Source organism: Peromyscus californicus, unplaced genomic scaffold, assembly GCF_007827085.1.
Source record: "Peromyscus californicus insignis strain IS unplaced genomic scaffold, ASM782708v3 Scaffold_8__1_contigs__length_139910024, whole genome shotgun sequence".
Taxonomy (NCBI): domain Eukaryota; kingdom Metazoa; phylum Chordata; class Mammalia; order Rodentia; family Cricetidae; genus Peromyscus; species Peromyscus californicus.
Genome location: NW_026294606.1, coordinates 85,765,711 through 85,782,201, shown reverse-complemented (window position 1 = coordinate 85,782,201; position 16,491 = coordinate 85,765,711).

The window sequence follows — 16,491 nt, the reverse complement described above, 5'->3', positions numbered from 1 at the left end:
CAGCCTGGGGAGAAAGAGGCACAAGGATTCCTGAGGCTTGCTAGTCAGACAGTCTAACCTAAAGGGTAAGATCCAGGTAAAAGTGAGAGACAATTTCAAAACCCAAGGTAGATGGCACCTGAGGAACAAGCCCTGAGGTGTCACGTGCACACACATCCACAGGATATTTCAGTTCAGATGAAAAGACAAAATCCCCTTATCAAAAAGGGAATAAAAATACTCGCTAAGAGTTTTTTCCCAAGAGCCTTGTGGTAATTTACACTTCCTCCACTCCAGATGGGTGGCTCCACCCTAGCAGAAGGACCTGGAGTTCCTTCCTCCAAGAAGCGCAGAGAAGTAAACACCAGGTACCATTAGCCAGGCCTGGTCAGTGGAGACCAAAAACCAGGCCTTTTCCATAGGCTTGCGCATTTAGGAGCCTAGGTTCAATGTGTCATTAGCAACACCACACGCTGAACTAGACCATGTTGAGGCCCTGCATTGGATAAATGTCCCAACTTCGTTTTATAGTGAGCTCTGGGGGCAGTGAGAACCAGGACTCAGCAAAGGCTCTGTCCTAGAGATCTGAAGCTGCGCAGCGCTCTGGCAGAGACCCAAACTCCTTCCTCCCACAGTCTTCCTCACACCCTCACCTGTCCTTCAGTCCAGTTCTCTCAACTCTCATCTCAGTCCCCATTGCAGCAGCCCAGAGAGACTCGGGATGCTCCTGTAGACACTCCCAGAGACCAGTGCTAATGGGAAGAACCGAGGTGAAAGAAGACACGGGGTGTGGTGAGGTTAGCCTCTGCTGACCCTGAGCTGGGAGAACAGCCAGAAGACAGGACAAACTCTGCTTTGTCAAATCCCTGTGTTGGAAGTGGAGCCCCATCTTCCGTGGTTCTTCTACTCAAGCTTGCATTCCATGCCACGGTGAGGCGTAAGGGGTAGGTGTATCCAGTCTGTGGCCAACTGGCTGCATGAGTCTCGGGAGAGCTGTAAATGGGGCCAACACATTTGCAGATGACAACGCCATGTCACAATGTCAGAAGATTGGATATCCCTGCTTCTTCAACACTGTTATGACTACCTAACCCCTGGGCCCCAAAGCACTGTGTCAGTAAACCTAACTGTTCTTGGTGTCTGGCAGGGCTCCAGGACCCACCTCCTACTTAGAACTGCCCCAAGCCTGGAAGTGCACACTGGTCCACACCCTTGAGCATCCAGCTGCGTCACACACTCCTACTGTCTTCTTCCTGTGCAGCATAGGGGCCTTGCTTTGGAGTTGGCTTTGGTGTGAACGAGAAAAGGTAGATAGATGGTATTCAGCTACTGCCTCCAATTTGTCCTCTGTCCCAGTTCCTGTAAACCATCTCTACCCCGAACTGTGCCATCCACATCCAAGTCCCACTGTGATGTCCTGCTTCTAATCTCTGCACTTATTTCTGAAGCACTGGATCTCCCAAGGAGGCTCTAACTAACACGAGTTTGTTTCTGAGTCCTTGATTGACATTTACCCAGTAAAGATACGCTCCATATGCTGGTCCTAAGTGTATGGGTTATCTACAACTGTGCAACAAATTACCTCAGAACCTACCAACTTAAAACCATGAATTATTCTCACTGTTTTTAAGGGTTAGACACCAGCAGTCAGCTGGGAGGTTCCCTCTCAGGGTCTCCTATGCGGTACTGTCAAAATACCAGTGGGCCTGGAATTAAGTGGAAGCTGGATAGTACATCCAAGCTCTCTATGTGATTGTCAACAAGCCTCAGTTCTCTGAAGGCTGGAGGGCCTCAGCTGCTCACCACAGAAGGCTTGCTACAGGACTGGCAGCGTCTTCAGAGGTAAGAAATGAGTGAGTCTCTCTCTGTCTCTTTCTCTCTCTCTCTTCCCACATGCACGTGCACATGCACATGTACACACACGCCTGGGGGCGGGGGGGGGGGAGAACAAGAGAGACTGAGAAGGCAGCATCTCAGTGTCCTTTAAGCACAGTCTCGGACTTGAAGTGGTCTGTTTTCTGCCACACCCAGTGTGAAGAACATCCTGCCATGGTACAAGGGCCCAAGAGCCTCTGGGTTCTCCTGGATACCAACCATGCATTTTCTCTCCACATTCCAATATCTCTGAAATGAGGATATAGCCTGTGACCAGTGTCAGGTCACAGTTTACTTGGCAAAGTTCCCCATTTGTAGCATGTGAAGATATTGAGTGCATCATCGTGGTCCTTTCCAGGGAGTGACTCATGCCCCTTCAGGCCTTAAAGTGCTTTCCAGTCTCCCAGCTACTTGTCCTGTCACACCTGCCCATGGTCCCTGAGTCTAGACGCTATGTGACATCTTTCCCATTGCCCATCATTCCATCTGAGTCACTGTCCTGGTAATATACGCATATCAGATCTAACTCCACTGAGTACAGCCCTCTGGTCTTCGTCCCAGGCTCCTGTGGCTCTTGTCTATTCACTTGGTGCTTTACAGTCTTCTGATGGCTGTGATAACAGACAAGTAAAAATTTCTTGTGCACATACCGGTATACATTCAGCATGTACAGCACATATTGCTATGTGTATTTATAGTTTTGAATTTTTATTTTGGTTTAGTTTTTATTTGCTTTTTAAAACAAACAAAACAAAATAGAGCCTTATGTAGCCTAAACTGGCCTTGAACTCTATGTCGCTGAAAATGACTTTGAACTTTTGATCCTTCCCCATCCACCTCCCAGGTGTGGATGTGTATCACCATGCCTGGTTTATGTAGCACTAGGGATCAAACCCAGAGCCTTGTGCATGATAGGCATGCTACCAACTGAGCTACATCCCATTTCTGAACTCTGCGCTTTTTTAAAAAACAAATTTGACTCTTCATACAAAAATGACCATCATCCTTAGCTTCTCAGGGAAAGTTTTATAAATAATCTGATATACAAAGTTATAACCATCAAAAAGGCATAGCCATGCACAAATTCATCTATTAACAATCGTAAGTCAAGGAGGCAAAGAAAGGTCCTGAGCAGCCTAGCTTCCCACAGCTCACCACGTTCATGGTGGTCCTGGTCTCTGTAACTCTAAGTTCTAAAGCTTATTTGAACATGACTTCTGGATACTCCATTGTACCCAAGAATAGGAAGAGGGGTGACTGACTTTTATAAAAAAAAATATTTTGTCTGGCAGCAGAGTTTGAAATAAAAACTCTTGTAAGTGGTTTAATGTGTTCTAATATCTTGAGGTTTAATTTGAACAAGTAAATTGATTTAATCTGCAGAAAGCAATTGAAAAACAAAGGGGGGTGCAGAATGCATTAACTTCAATTAAAACTAATTAGGAATCTAGTTGAATATTGCTAAGTTTGAGGATTTTTCTCTGAGTTTCTTAGATCACTTATCACAGGCCTCCTCAGAAGACAAATAGTGCTGGGCGTTGCGGGGTGCATGGGCATCACAGGGATGCATGGGCATCACAGGGATGCATGGGCACAGAGCTCCTGGCACCCTCTGAGCTGGGTAGTAACATCTCTGTCCTTAGGAATGAACACAGGAATGAATCCTCAAATACACCTGCAACCACTCAAAGATGTTATCAAAAATGGATCACAGATCCATGTAGTCTGTCTTTCTCTCAAATAATGACACGGAGACTTTTTATTAATTATGAAAGCTTTATCTTAGCTTATGCATGTTCCCAACTAGCTCTTATAACTTAAACTAACCCATTTATATTAATCTACATTCTGCCATGTGGCTTGTTACTTTTGCTCAGTACCATGCATCCCACTTCCTCCATGTCTAACTGGCCAACTCCACCTCTTTTCTTCTCAGAGTTCCTATCACTTCCTGGAAGTCCCACCTATCCTCTCCTGCCTAGCTATTGGCCATTCAGCTCTTTATTAAACCAATCAGAAGGTGCCTTGGCAGAGACACATCTTTACAGCATACAAAAAGATTATCCCACAACAGATCCACACCTAAAAAACTGGAACTATAAGACTTCCAACCAAGTTTGGAAGGAAACTGTCCCACTTTGCACAGGCAGAGGGGCTGAGGAGTTGGCTGTTAAACCAGCCCTTCCTCTCAGTTGAAGGCAGGAAAGGTAGAACCCTATTTTAGTCTTAGGGCTAAGATGGGTAGGCCATTCTGACACCAGCATGTCTCTGTCCTCAGTCTAGGTTGATACCTAGCTACAGAAAAGACTCAGTGAAATCTCACCCTGACATCTAGCAACACATAGGACTAATATTATCCAGTCTTTCCACGCTGAGGAATAATCTCAAAGCACCAGGGGTTGGGGAGCTGTGTTTGTGAGGTTCTCTGAGATCTGGGAGAGGATTCTTGGGACTCAGCCAGGGCACAACAGAAGCCACTCACCTTAAGGCTACTCAACCTAAGACTAGTACATGCTTTGTGGACACATTGAAATAGTTTTGACTGGGGTCCCCACAGCCCATCTTTGACCTGTCTAGGGATGTCTGCTGTCTTTGCCCATTTATTGCTGCCTTACAGATTTCTACATGCTGCCTAACTTATTGCTAACAGAGATTCACACTTCACCCTTCTAGAAACTGGGACATCCTAGTAACTTGTGTGAGCCTTCTTGCTGTGCTTCCCCCTGGTGGAAGGCAGAGAGTAAAGTAGGGAGAGACAGAAAGTGAGGCATCTTACACTTGTCAGAATGGCTAAGCTCAAAAAACGCTAATGACAGTCTATGCTGGAGAGAATGTGGAGTAAGGGGAACGCTCCTTCACTGTTGGTGGGAGTGCAAACTTGTACAGCCACTTTGGAAATCAGTATGGCAGTTTCTCAGAAAACTAGGAATCAATCTACCCCAAGACTCAGCTATACCAATCTTGGGCATATACCCAAAGGATGCTCAACCATACCACAAGGACACTTGCTCAACTATGTTCATAGCAGCATTATTCATAATAGCCAGAACCTGGAAACAACCCAGGTGCTCCTCAACTGAAGAATGGATAAAGAAAATGTGGTACATTTACACGATGGAGTATTACTCAGCTGTAAAAAAACAATGACATCGCCAGGTAGCAGTGGCACACACCTTTAATCCCAGCACTTGGGAGGCAGAGCCAGGTGGATCTCTGTGAGTTTGGAGGCCAGGCTGGTCTACAGAGCAAGATCCAGGACAGGCACCAAAACTACACAGAGAAACTCTGTCTCAAAAAAAAAAAAAATGAAAAAACTCCAAAAACAACAACAACAACAACAAAATGACATCATGAAATTTGCAGGCGAATAGATAGAAGTAGAAAAAGAAAATCCTGAGTGAGGTAACCCAGACCCAGAAAGACAAGCATGGTATGTGCTCACTCATAAGTGAATATTAGATGTAAAGCAAAGGATAACCAAGCTACAATCCACAGCCCCAGAGAATCTAGGAAAAAAGAGGACCCTAAGAAGGATGCATGGATTTCCCTGGGAAGGGGAAATAGAAGAGATCTCCTGGGTAAACTAGGGGAAGGGGGAGTTTGACAGGAGGGGATGGGGGGATGAGAACATGAGGGTTTGGGTTGGTCCAGTTGGGGGCAGAATGGAGGGGGAGAGTAATGAAAGAGATATTCTTGATAGAGGGGGCCATTATGGGGTTAGGGTGAAACCTGGTGCCATGGAAACTCCCAGGAATTCATAAGGATGACCCCAGCTAAGACTCCTAGCAGTAGTGGAGAGGGTGCCTGAACTGGCCTTCCCCTGTAATCAGATTGGTGACCACCCTAATTGTCAACAGACAGCCTCCATGCAGTAACTGATGAAAACAGATGCAGAGATCCACAGCCAAGTACTGGGCAGAGTTCCAGGAGTCCAGTTGAAGAGAGGGAGGAGGGATTGTATGAGCAAGGGGGGTCAAGATCATGACTGGGGAAACCCACAGAGACAGCTGACCTGAGCTAACGGGAGCTCACGGACTCTGGACCGACAGCTAGGGAGCCTGCATGGGACTGACCTAGGCCCTTTGCATGTGGATGACAGTTGTGTAGCTTGGTCTGTTTGTGGGGCCTCTAGCAGTGGGATCAGGACCTGTCCCTGGTGCATGAACTGGCTTTTTAGAACTTATTCCCCATGCACAGATGCCTTGCCCAGCCTTGATGAAGGGATAGGAGCTTGGTCCTGCCGCAACGTGGCATGACATGCTTTGTTGACTCCCATGGGAGGCCTGCCCATTTCTGAAGAGAGGCAGAGTGGATGGGGAGGGGGGTAGATGGGAGGTGGGAGAGAGAACAGGAAGAGAGGAGGGAGGGAAAACTGTGATTGGTATGTAAAATAAATGAAAAAAATTTAAAAATCACCATGGAAACAAACCTCTGGGCATGCTTGTGAAGGAGTTTCTACACTGGGTTTAACTGAGGTGGGAAGACCCACCCTGTGTGTAGGTGATATCATTTCATCAGCTGGGATCCCAGACTGAATAAAAAGGGGAAAGAGCCGAACATCAACATTCATCTCCCTCCGCTTCCTGGTGGCCTCATGCTCCAATAGCCACGCCTTCCCACCACGGAACATCTACACCTTCTTACACCGTAACCATCACAAACCTTCCCACCACGGAACATCTACGCCCTCTTACACTAACATAAACCTTTCTTTTCTAAGTTGCTTCTTGTCAGGTATTTGGTCACAGCAATGACAAAAGTAACCAAGGCCGAGACTAAAGAAGGCGCATCATTTTGTGAGCACTTACTCCTGCAATGCCAGGAGTGTGTGAGGCTAGAGCCCCAGGGCCCACCCCTTCTCTCCCTAGACCTTCTCCTCAGGCCCTGCCCCTGCCCACCCCCACCCCTTCTAGACCCCACAGCACACGCTTTTGGGGGAATCCATTTGGAACATAGCATCTGCCTATAAACATTCACAGGTTATTTGTGGGTTGGAGTAAGGTGATGCGGCTGGTGGTTTGGGGTGTTTGGTGGTTTCCTGTAGCACCCACTCCCCCCTCCAGCTCCCCTTGTCTGCTGCCCCAGAGTGTGATGACAGGGAGAATGCCTTGAATAAAGCCATCAAAGGATCCCCACTAGCTAGCTCCCTGGGTGTCAGAAGAAACAGGGAAGCCTGTGAAGCATGAGGCGACCCCAGCTTAGTGATGCCCGGGACCACCCCTGTGCACCATGGGAAGCACTAATCGCAGTCATTAGGGACCTGGTGGCAGAGTGTATATCATAGGAGGAGGACAGGAGTGGAGGAAAACAATTACAATTAACAAAGGAGCTGAAGCAATCGTGTGGCCACCCGCAGAGAGCAGGGATGCAGGAGGATGAGGCCTCAGAAGACACCAGAAGCTTTAGCAGATGACATCATTTACAAGCAGAGCCGAAAGGGGCCTGGTAGCAGACATCCTAATATATTCCTGAGGCCCTCCAAAGTTTGAAGGCCTCAAAACCCTGTAGCGATATTCAGAGGAAGACTAGCACAGGAGGTTGAAATCATTCCTGAAGTTTCTAAAAAATCCCAGCCCTTTACAGTGTAGGCCACTAACCCTGCTTTCCTTCCATTGTGAAATCTCCCTACCACTTTCCAGAAGGTCATTCAGTCTAACAGTCCTTAGTATATGCACTCTATAATTGTGGATGGTTTCCAGGGAACCCATGGTGTTTAAATTAATAAGAAAATTTAAAGATTAAAAAGTTTTAGGTGGACAGGCAGTGATGGTGTACACCTTTAATCCCAGCACTTGGGAGACAGAGGCAGGTGATCACTGTCAGTTCAAGGCCAGCCTGTTATATAGAGCTAGTTCCAGGACAGCCAGGGCTACACAGAGAAACCCTGTCTTGAAAAACCAGAACAAAACAACCCCAAAAAAAAAGTTTTAGGGATTTGGAGAGATGGCTGAGCAGTTAAGGGTACATCCTACTCTTCCATAAAACCTGAGTTCTATTTCTAGTGCCCACGTGGGAGCTCACAGCACCTGTAACTCCAGCTCTAAGAGGTCCCATGCCCTCTGCTAACCTTTGAAGACACTGCACTCACATGCCCAGATCCACACATAGACACATAATTTTTTAAAAAAGAAAAATTTCAGGAGGGGCTCATATATCAATCTGCCACTCACACTCCACCATTCACTTCTATTAGAAACACCAGGAAAAGCATCATGAGCTCAGAAGGGCAGGTGCCTTTATCACTGTTTATCTCCGTCAGTATCTTAGTCACCATGACCATGGCAACTCTTAGAATGGAAAGCATTTAATTGGGGCTGGCTTACAGTTTCAAAGGTTTAATCCAGTATCGTCATGGCAGGAAGCATGGTGACATGCAGGCGAACATGGTGCTGGAGAAGTACCTGAGATCTCTATACCCACATTCAAAGGAAGCAGGAAAAGAGAGACACTAGCCTGACCTGAGCTTTTGAAACCCCAAAGCCCACCCCCAGTAACACACTTCCTCCAACAAGGCCACACCTACTCCAACAAGGCCATACCTCCTAATCCTTCTCAAGTAGTGCCAGTCCTTGATGACCAATATTCAAGTATATGAGCCTCTGGGGGCCATTCTTATATAAACCCCCCACATTCTACTGCCTGGCCCTCTTGGCTTGTAGCTATATGATAATGCAAAAAAAAAATGCACTCAATCCAACTTCAAAAATCTCCATAGTCTCTAACATTCTCAACACTGTTTAAGGTCTTTTCTGAAACTCATGCAATCTCTTAACTTAACAATCCCCTATAAAATCAAAATAAAAAAAGCAGATAACATACTTCCAGCATACAATGGCACAGAATAATCATTACTGTTACAAAATGTAGGGAAGGGAGCACAGTGAGGAAGTACTGGACCAAAGCAAGACAAAAACCAGCTGGGCAAACTCCAAACTCTGCATCTCCCTGTCTGGTGTCAAAGTGCCCTTCAGATCTCCAATTCCTTTCAGCTTTGTTGACTGCAACATAATTTTCTCTCTTGGGTTGGTTCCACACTTGGTCTGTGGCTTTCCTTGGTAGGTATCCCACGACTCTGGCATCTCCAACATATTGGGTTTTCCAAGATAATACAGGCATCACCTTCAGAGCTTCACACAATGGCCTCTCTGGACTTCTAGGCAGAAATACCCCTGACTTACGCCTGGCCTCGGCAGCTTTCCTTAGCCTTGGAGAAGATTCCAAAACCCCTTTCCTGTATCCTTGACTCTAAACCAGAGCCATATGGCCTCTGAAACCTCTTGAACCAGGCCATCACCATCTGCACTGCTCTCAGCACCACGGTCTTCCACACTCTTACTAGTATGGCCCGTTAAGCCCCACTGAAAGCATTCAACTGGTTTCCTAATCCAAGATCCTGAAGTCCACATTCTGCCAACAAGAATCATGGTCAGTCCAGTCACAGCAATACCCCACTCCTGGTACCAACTTCTGTCTTAGCCTATGTCCTATTGCTGTGAAGAGACACCATTACCACAGCAACTCTTATAAGAGAAAGCATTTAATTGGGGCTGGCTTACAGTTTCAGAGGTTTAGTCTATTATATCATGGCAGGAAGCATGGCAGCATGCAGGCAGACATGATACTGGAAAATCCACAGGCAGCGGGAAAAGAGAGACACTGGACTAGGTTGAGCTTCTGAAACCCCAAAGCCCACCCCCACTGACACACTTCCTCCAACAAGGCCACAACTACTCCCACAAGGCCACACCTCCTAATCCCTCTTAATTCACTAGACAATACACCTGAGAGTATTGGTTTTATCACTTTAATAACACAGAGTATATTGTTGAGGCATTTGAAGGTGCATTAATGTGCTGTGTGATAGAATATGAGTATAAAATAAATTCCCATTTCATTCAACCTAAACAAAATGCCTTCTACTTCTTACCTGCTTCCCAGAAGAGATTAAAAGTCTGTAATTCCTGGGCTGCTAGTAGACACACTGCGGCTGGTCCTGCCACCTTTGCAATGACGTAAAATGCACATGGATTACAGAGCCACAAGGGCAGATGGCTAAACCCGATTCAAGGGAAGAGGATGAGACTGCCAGGAAAGACCATGGTAAACACACCTCTTAGTTAGCGCATTCTGATGTTTCATGGGAACAAACACCTGTTCACCCCAGATAGGACACCTCCGTGGATGAAAAAAACAATTCACTCAAGTCTAGCTCGGTGAACTAGTGAATTCACTGGGGTTACTTACAGAAGCGTGGGCAGTGCAAAGCCAGCTGTATCACCAAGAGGTACACCCCAGCATGGTGACAGCACACAAAAGCTGCATCCCTGAAACTCCCTGAACAACTAACAGGTGATTTCATCCAGTCTCCTCTCTCCCTAGCAATTGTATTGATTTTATAACCTATTAATAAAAAGTTATCATTTATTAACTTATCAATGTAGACTGGGAGCATATGCAGACATAGATGTATTCATATCATATTGTGGGGGAAGTTTGAGAACTTACCAAGACATCTGGCAAAGAGTTCCACACCCTCACTTGGACCCTATAAAAAGAACACAATACTGCAGTAGTGTGGTGGTTCGAAAGAAAATGGCCCCCATAGGCTCATAGGGAGCACTATTAGGAGGTGTGACCTTATTGAAGGAAGTGTGTCACTGGGGGTGGGCTTTGAAGTCTCAGATGCTCAAGCCAGGACCAGTGTGGCACTCTCTTCCTGCTGTCTGCCAATCTGGATATAGAACTCTTAGCCTGTCTGCATCCCACTGTGCTTTCTACCACAATGACAACCGATTAAACTCCTGAACTATAAGCTAGCCCCAATTAAATGCTTTCCTTTATAAGAGTTGCCATGGTCATGGTATCTCTTCACAGCCCTAAGACAAGTGGCAGCAGGCCTATTGACCTGTCATCGGACCACCTGGTGTGTGTCAAGGGACTGAAAACTTCCAGTTATCCTGGGACTCCAGCTCAGTCTGGTCCCCACTGCTTTATGCAGTCCACAGAATTACCATCCTTCCATCCATCCCAGTCCTGCACCTCACAGTCTTGGATCTTGTATCAGGTTCCCCAGGGGGTAAAGCTTGAAACTTAAGTTGAAATGGGTAGAACTCATGATGATCAGAGATGCCAGAAATATGGAACATTCTCTGGAGGAAACAGCAAGCCCTGAGTAACCTGGCTCAAAAGAGAGGCAGCATGTACCACAGGCGATGGAGCTGGAGAGGCAAGCTAGCTGGGCTGTGGATGATGTCACTAGGAAGTGCTGATGTCAGACACAGAGCTGTGTGGTTTGGGGTCTGCCCTGCTGGGCTGCAGATTCTCTTTTGTCTGCTCCTGCTAGCCTGTGCTTCCTCCTTGTTGGAAAGAGGATGCTTGCTCTGCACCATTGGGTGTTGGAAGGATGCACCTTTTCTTGTTTTAAAGATTCATTTCTTAAATTATGTGAATATTTGTGTGCCTGTGTTTTGAGTATGACACGTGTGTGCAGGTCCCTTGGACATCCAGAACAGGGCATTAGAGTGCCTGAAGCTGAAGTTACAGGCACTTGTGGACTCCCTGACATGGGTGCTGGGAACTGAACTCGGGCCCTCTGCTAGAGTAATGTGAATTTTTAACCACCAAGCTTTTTCTCCAGTGCCTGAAAGTATGTACCTTGGTTTTATCTTATAGCTCACAGCTAAGAGTGTGCCTTGAAGCCGGACGGTGGTGGCGCATGCCTTTAATCCCAGCACTCGGGAGGCAGAGGCAGACGGATCTCTGTGAGTTCGAGGCCAGCCTGGTCTACAGAGCGAGTTCCAGGAAAGGCGCAAAACTACACAGAGAAACCCTGTCTCGAAAAACCAAAAAAAAAAAAAAAAAGAGTGTGCCTTGAGTCATAAAGGAGACTTGGGAATTTTGAACAGTGTTAGTCCTGTGAAAACCTGGGGGACTTTTAAAGGTGGGCTCCATGCATTTTAAACTAGGAAAGGAAAATGAGACCTTAGGGGCCTGGGGTGGAATGTTAACAATCAAAGAGGTATGTTTGAGTGACAAGTTGATAAGGGGCGGAGTTTGTGATGTTTACTTCCATGGTCAACTTGATTGAATTAAGACATTTCTAGGTCTGGGGAGACTGTCCCTGGAAAACTGACAGCCATAAAAGCGTGAGGATCTGAGTTTGGATCCCCAACACCCATGTAGGGTGCAGTAGGACACACTTGTGACATTGAGGGGGATGCAGAGACAAGCAGATCCTGGAGCTCATTGGCTAGCTAGTCTAGCCATTGGGTGATCTCCAAGTTCAGGGAGAGAACCCATCTCAAAAAAGGATGTGGAGAGTGAGAGGAAGACATCCAGCACCCACCTCTGGCTTCCGCATGCGCATGTACACACATGCATGTGCACCCAAACACATGTCTGCACACACAGACACACACACACACACACACACACACACACACACACACACACACACACACCCCATGCACTTCACACAAATACACTAAAAGAAGTAACACCTGTGACATTCGTGAGGCACACTGTGAACTGAGGAGGAAGTGGTAGTATCCCATACAGTTCCAGGCTGAATAAAGGAAACACGGCTTAGGAAGGTTTTGACTCAGCTCATTGACCCATTCCCATCCTCAGGAATGTCTTCTTTTTCTTAATAAACTATTTCTGTTCCTATTCTGAGGGGTGGCAGTGGGGGGAGGAGGTGTGCTGAGCAGCATCATTCACGACTCTGTCTCCTGATTGCCCAAATGTGAGCAAGCAGCCTCCCACTCCTCCCACCACAGATGAGAGCTGCTCCTCCTGCCACACCGTCCCAGCCAGTACTGACTGGATCCTCAAACTGTTAACCAAAATAAACTCTCCCTCCCTTCAGATGCTCTTCATCAGGGGTTTGGCTGTAGCTACAAGTAAAATAACCAGGACACAGCTATGGTGAATGATGATGGATTTTCTGTTTGTTTGTGTTTTTAAATTAAGATCCTTCCTAAGGAGAGATGGACACCTCAGGAGGAACTAAGGGACTTTAGGCAGAAGGACAGCAAAGGACTTATATTCTAGAATCGCCATTTTGGAGCCTGTGGAGAATGAATTGATGTGGGGAAAGGCAGAAGAAGGCAGATGGCTGGAGGTGGGAGGCAAATTGGAAGTGTGGAGTCATTTTGGCAGAGATGGTGCCGGCCTGAGCAGAAGGGGGAAATGGGCGGTTAGAAACCATTAGGCTAATGGCTAGGCTTCTTGGGCATTTATTTTAGGGTTTAACATTTTAAAAAATGCTTAAAAATGAAAAAACAATTACGTCTGGTGGTGACGACAGCACCATTTGGGGGGGCTTTGGGATGGAATCTAGTGGGATCTGGCTAGCACACAGGCCACCGAAGAACAAGAAAAGGGCATCGAAGCTATTTTCACTGTGTAGAAGGAAGGACCTTTTTCCTTTGCTTTTTGGTCAGTTTGGCTGCTTTGTGGAGTAGATGGGGTGGAGGCTGGACACTGTCCAACATTTGTGGGCGCCTACTGGGCACCAGCTGCCATGCAGACCACAGAGGAGGAGAAGTTAGCAGAGGGTCAAAGTGCCGTCTGGTGAAGCTTCCATTTCATGGAGGTGTCAGACAGTGGGTAAACAAATACCTACCTTCCTACCTGTCAGTCATCTAACTCTCTGTCCATCTATCCCTCATCTATCTATAAATCTGTGCATCTACCTATCTATCCATCTATCCTCTATCTATCTATCTATCTATCTATCTATCTATCTATCTATCTATCTACCTATCTATCATCTGTCTATCATGATATTTTCTGTTTTGTTGGGCAGTATTGGGGATTGAACCCAAGGCCTAAAGCCTGTACTTCTAAATGATGACTTCAGCCCTGTCTATTACCTATCTATCATGTATGCAGCTATTTGTATATTTTTGTGTCTACCTATGTATGTATGTATATACGTATCCGTATATCTGTCTGTCTACCTATTTATCTATTTCCCATCTATCTTCTATCTCAGGAATTGAAAGTAAAGCAGAACTCAGAGGCAGAGAGGGTGGAGCACAGAGAGTTGGAAGTCTCTGCCACGAGCATAAGGTCCTGGGGAGATAAGGTTGAACCATGATGACATTTGGAGGAACACATCCCAGACAAGGCCAGGAAAGGCCTGTGCATTTGATGAAAGCCACAGAGGCCAGTGTAGTAGAGACAAGCGAGCCAGAGAAACTCTGCTGGGAGCAGGTAAGAGAGGAAGAAATGCCATGGAGGCCACAGTACTGATTAATCCTCAGGGGTGATGGTTGAATCAGGTGAAGGCTGCCGTGAGGGATTAGAATATCCTGAAGGCTTCTGTGGATACAAGTGCTGGCTTGGAGGGCAGGAGCCATGAGGATGGTTATTCATCTGCTATGCTGTGGGAATTATGGGTCAGGCAATTTTCCCCAGGAGGCCTGAGTCAGTATCCCTAGTCTCTGGCCTCTAGAGGGTAGGAGCACCCATTTCCCCAACTGTGCTGACTCTAAATGTCTCCGGTCTTTGCCAAAGCTTTGAGGTGTTTGTGGGGGAGAGGGGACCTCACTCTTTCCACTGAATACTACTGTTCTGAATGTAGCACCAGCAGGGGCCAGAGGAAGGTTGGTAGACACGTAGGTTGGGAGGGGTGGTAAGATTCCAGCTGTACGCCAAAGGAGCAACACAGAATCTGTGGGAGTGTGGAAAGAAGAGCGCACAGGTGAACGGGGCTGGGATGGTTGAAAGGTTTGGGCCCTGAGGCACTAGAGCAGTGCAGTTTGTTTACCACGATGGGCAGGAAGGAGCAACTGCAACGGGAAGCCGGGGGTCTGTTTCTTAGTGTGCTAAATTTGAGACACGCTTTGAAGCCACACGGAAGGTACTAGTGGGTAGCTAAATGTGCCAGTCCAGGTTCAGGGGATATCCAGGTGAGGTATAAACCACAGTTAAAACTGAGATGGCTGCCAGGCAGTGGTGGTGCACACCTTTAATCCCAGCACTTGGGAGGCAGAGGCAGGCTGACTGTGAGCCTAGTCTGTAAAGTGAGTTCCAGGACTGCCAGGACTGTTCACAAAGAAACCCTGTCTCAAAAAACAAACAAACAAACAAAGCCCCAGAAACTGAGATGACAGCCAAAAGCCCTGAGACACTGCAGGTAAGAGGTGTGCTGGTGATATTTTCAGGTGGCCTTTTAAATTTTGTTACTATTATTCTTTTAAATTGTGTGTCTATGTGGGTGTATGTGCACAAAAGTGCAGTATCTGCAGAGGCCAGAGGAGGGCATCTGATCCCTGGGAGCTGGAGTTGTAAGCAGTTGTGAACTACACATCTCTTTCTTAGTTACTGATACAAAAGTTACAACTTTTGAATGTAGACTGGACCTGGGATTTGCTTCTGGAAACATGCAAGGTGAAGAAGGTTTTATTCCTGTGCTTATGTGATGTCACCTAGGAGTCTCTGCTAACTGGATGAGGAACTGTCCAGCTGACCTTGAAGAAAAGACAGGGCCAACCTGTCACCACTGCACAGAGGGCAGCACTGAAGGAACCACAGTTGTCTTAGAGGCTGCATGTGGCCTCCAATGAATAGTCAGAATAGTGCCGAGCTCAGCTTGTGAATGCCAGGATGTAATTCTGATCACCCAAGTGTGTGTGGAAGCAGGCTTCTCTGGCTGAACCTGCAGATGAGGACATGGTCTGGTGACATCATCACCTTTGCTTCTCACGAGCTCCTGAGTGGGGAGGTCCATTAAGCTGTGGGAAGACTCACAGGAAGCAGAAACTGGCACAAGACGTGAGTGTCAGTTAAGGCTGCTCGATGTGTGGCCATTTCTTACAGAGCAATAGAGCATGAGAAGCAGAGGTCTGAGTACCCCAGGGCTGAAGGGGTACTTCAGGAAAAGCCCACAGGGAAGACCCAAGGGGGCTTCCAGCCCCCAGGGCAGAGCCAGAAGCTAAGGAGTGTTGTTCGGGAAATGGAGTTACTGCTGAAATGGTGAGTGTGACCAGAACAGCGGAGTCCACTCTGCCCATCACCACAAACACCAATGAACAGAGATGGGAATCGAATCTTTAAGTTAGTTGTATTTCAGAGAGCCAGAGAGCCAAGAAGGCAGTGTGCCGACACCCTAAAAACTGCCTTCTGTCTCACCTCCAGCCAGCAGGCTTTGTAGGGAGTAGGAACAAAGGCTGTCAATCATCCAAAGTTTAGTCTCGCCCCCTTGTCAGGTGATCAGTCACAGCTCTGAGGTTCATTGTGTCTCCTGCACTTTGCCTTCATTACTGCCTCTTACTTTGTGGGTAAATGAACTTCCACCCTCCTAAAGCCACTGAGCCTTGGCTCTCTCCTGCAGCGCCACCAGGAGCTAATACAGAGGAGTTAGCTCAGGACAGACAGAAGTGTGCACATGCTGAACTATTTACACTGTCTATGTGCGATTCTGTCCCACAATAAGAAGAGCAAATGGGCTCTACTAGCACCGAATATAAAAGGGTTCCCGTCCACACCCCTTGTGGACAGATGATTTAAAGTCTGGAACTCAAGCCTGGATTTGGCCACATCTTACTCGTCAGTCATGTTAGACAACAGCTGATGAGGTACAGCACCAAACAGAAGCCTGATAGCTGTGCCTAGGTTTAAAAAAAAAAG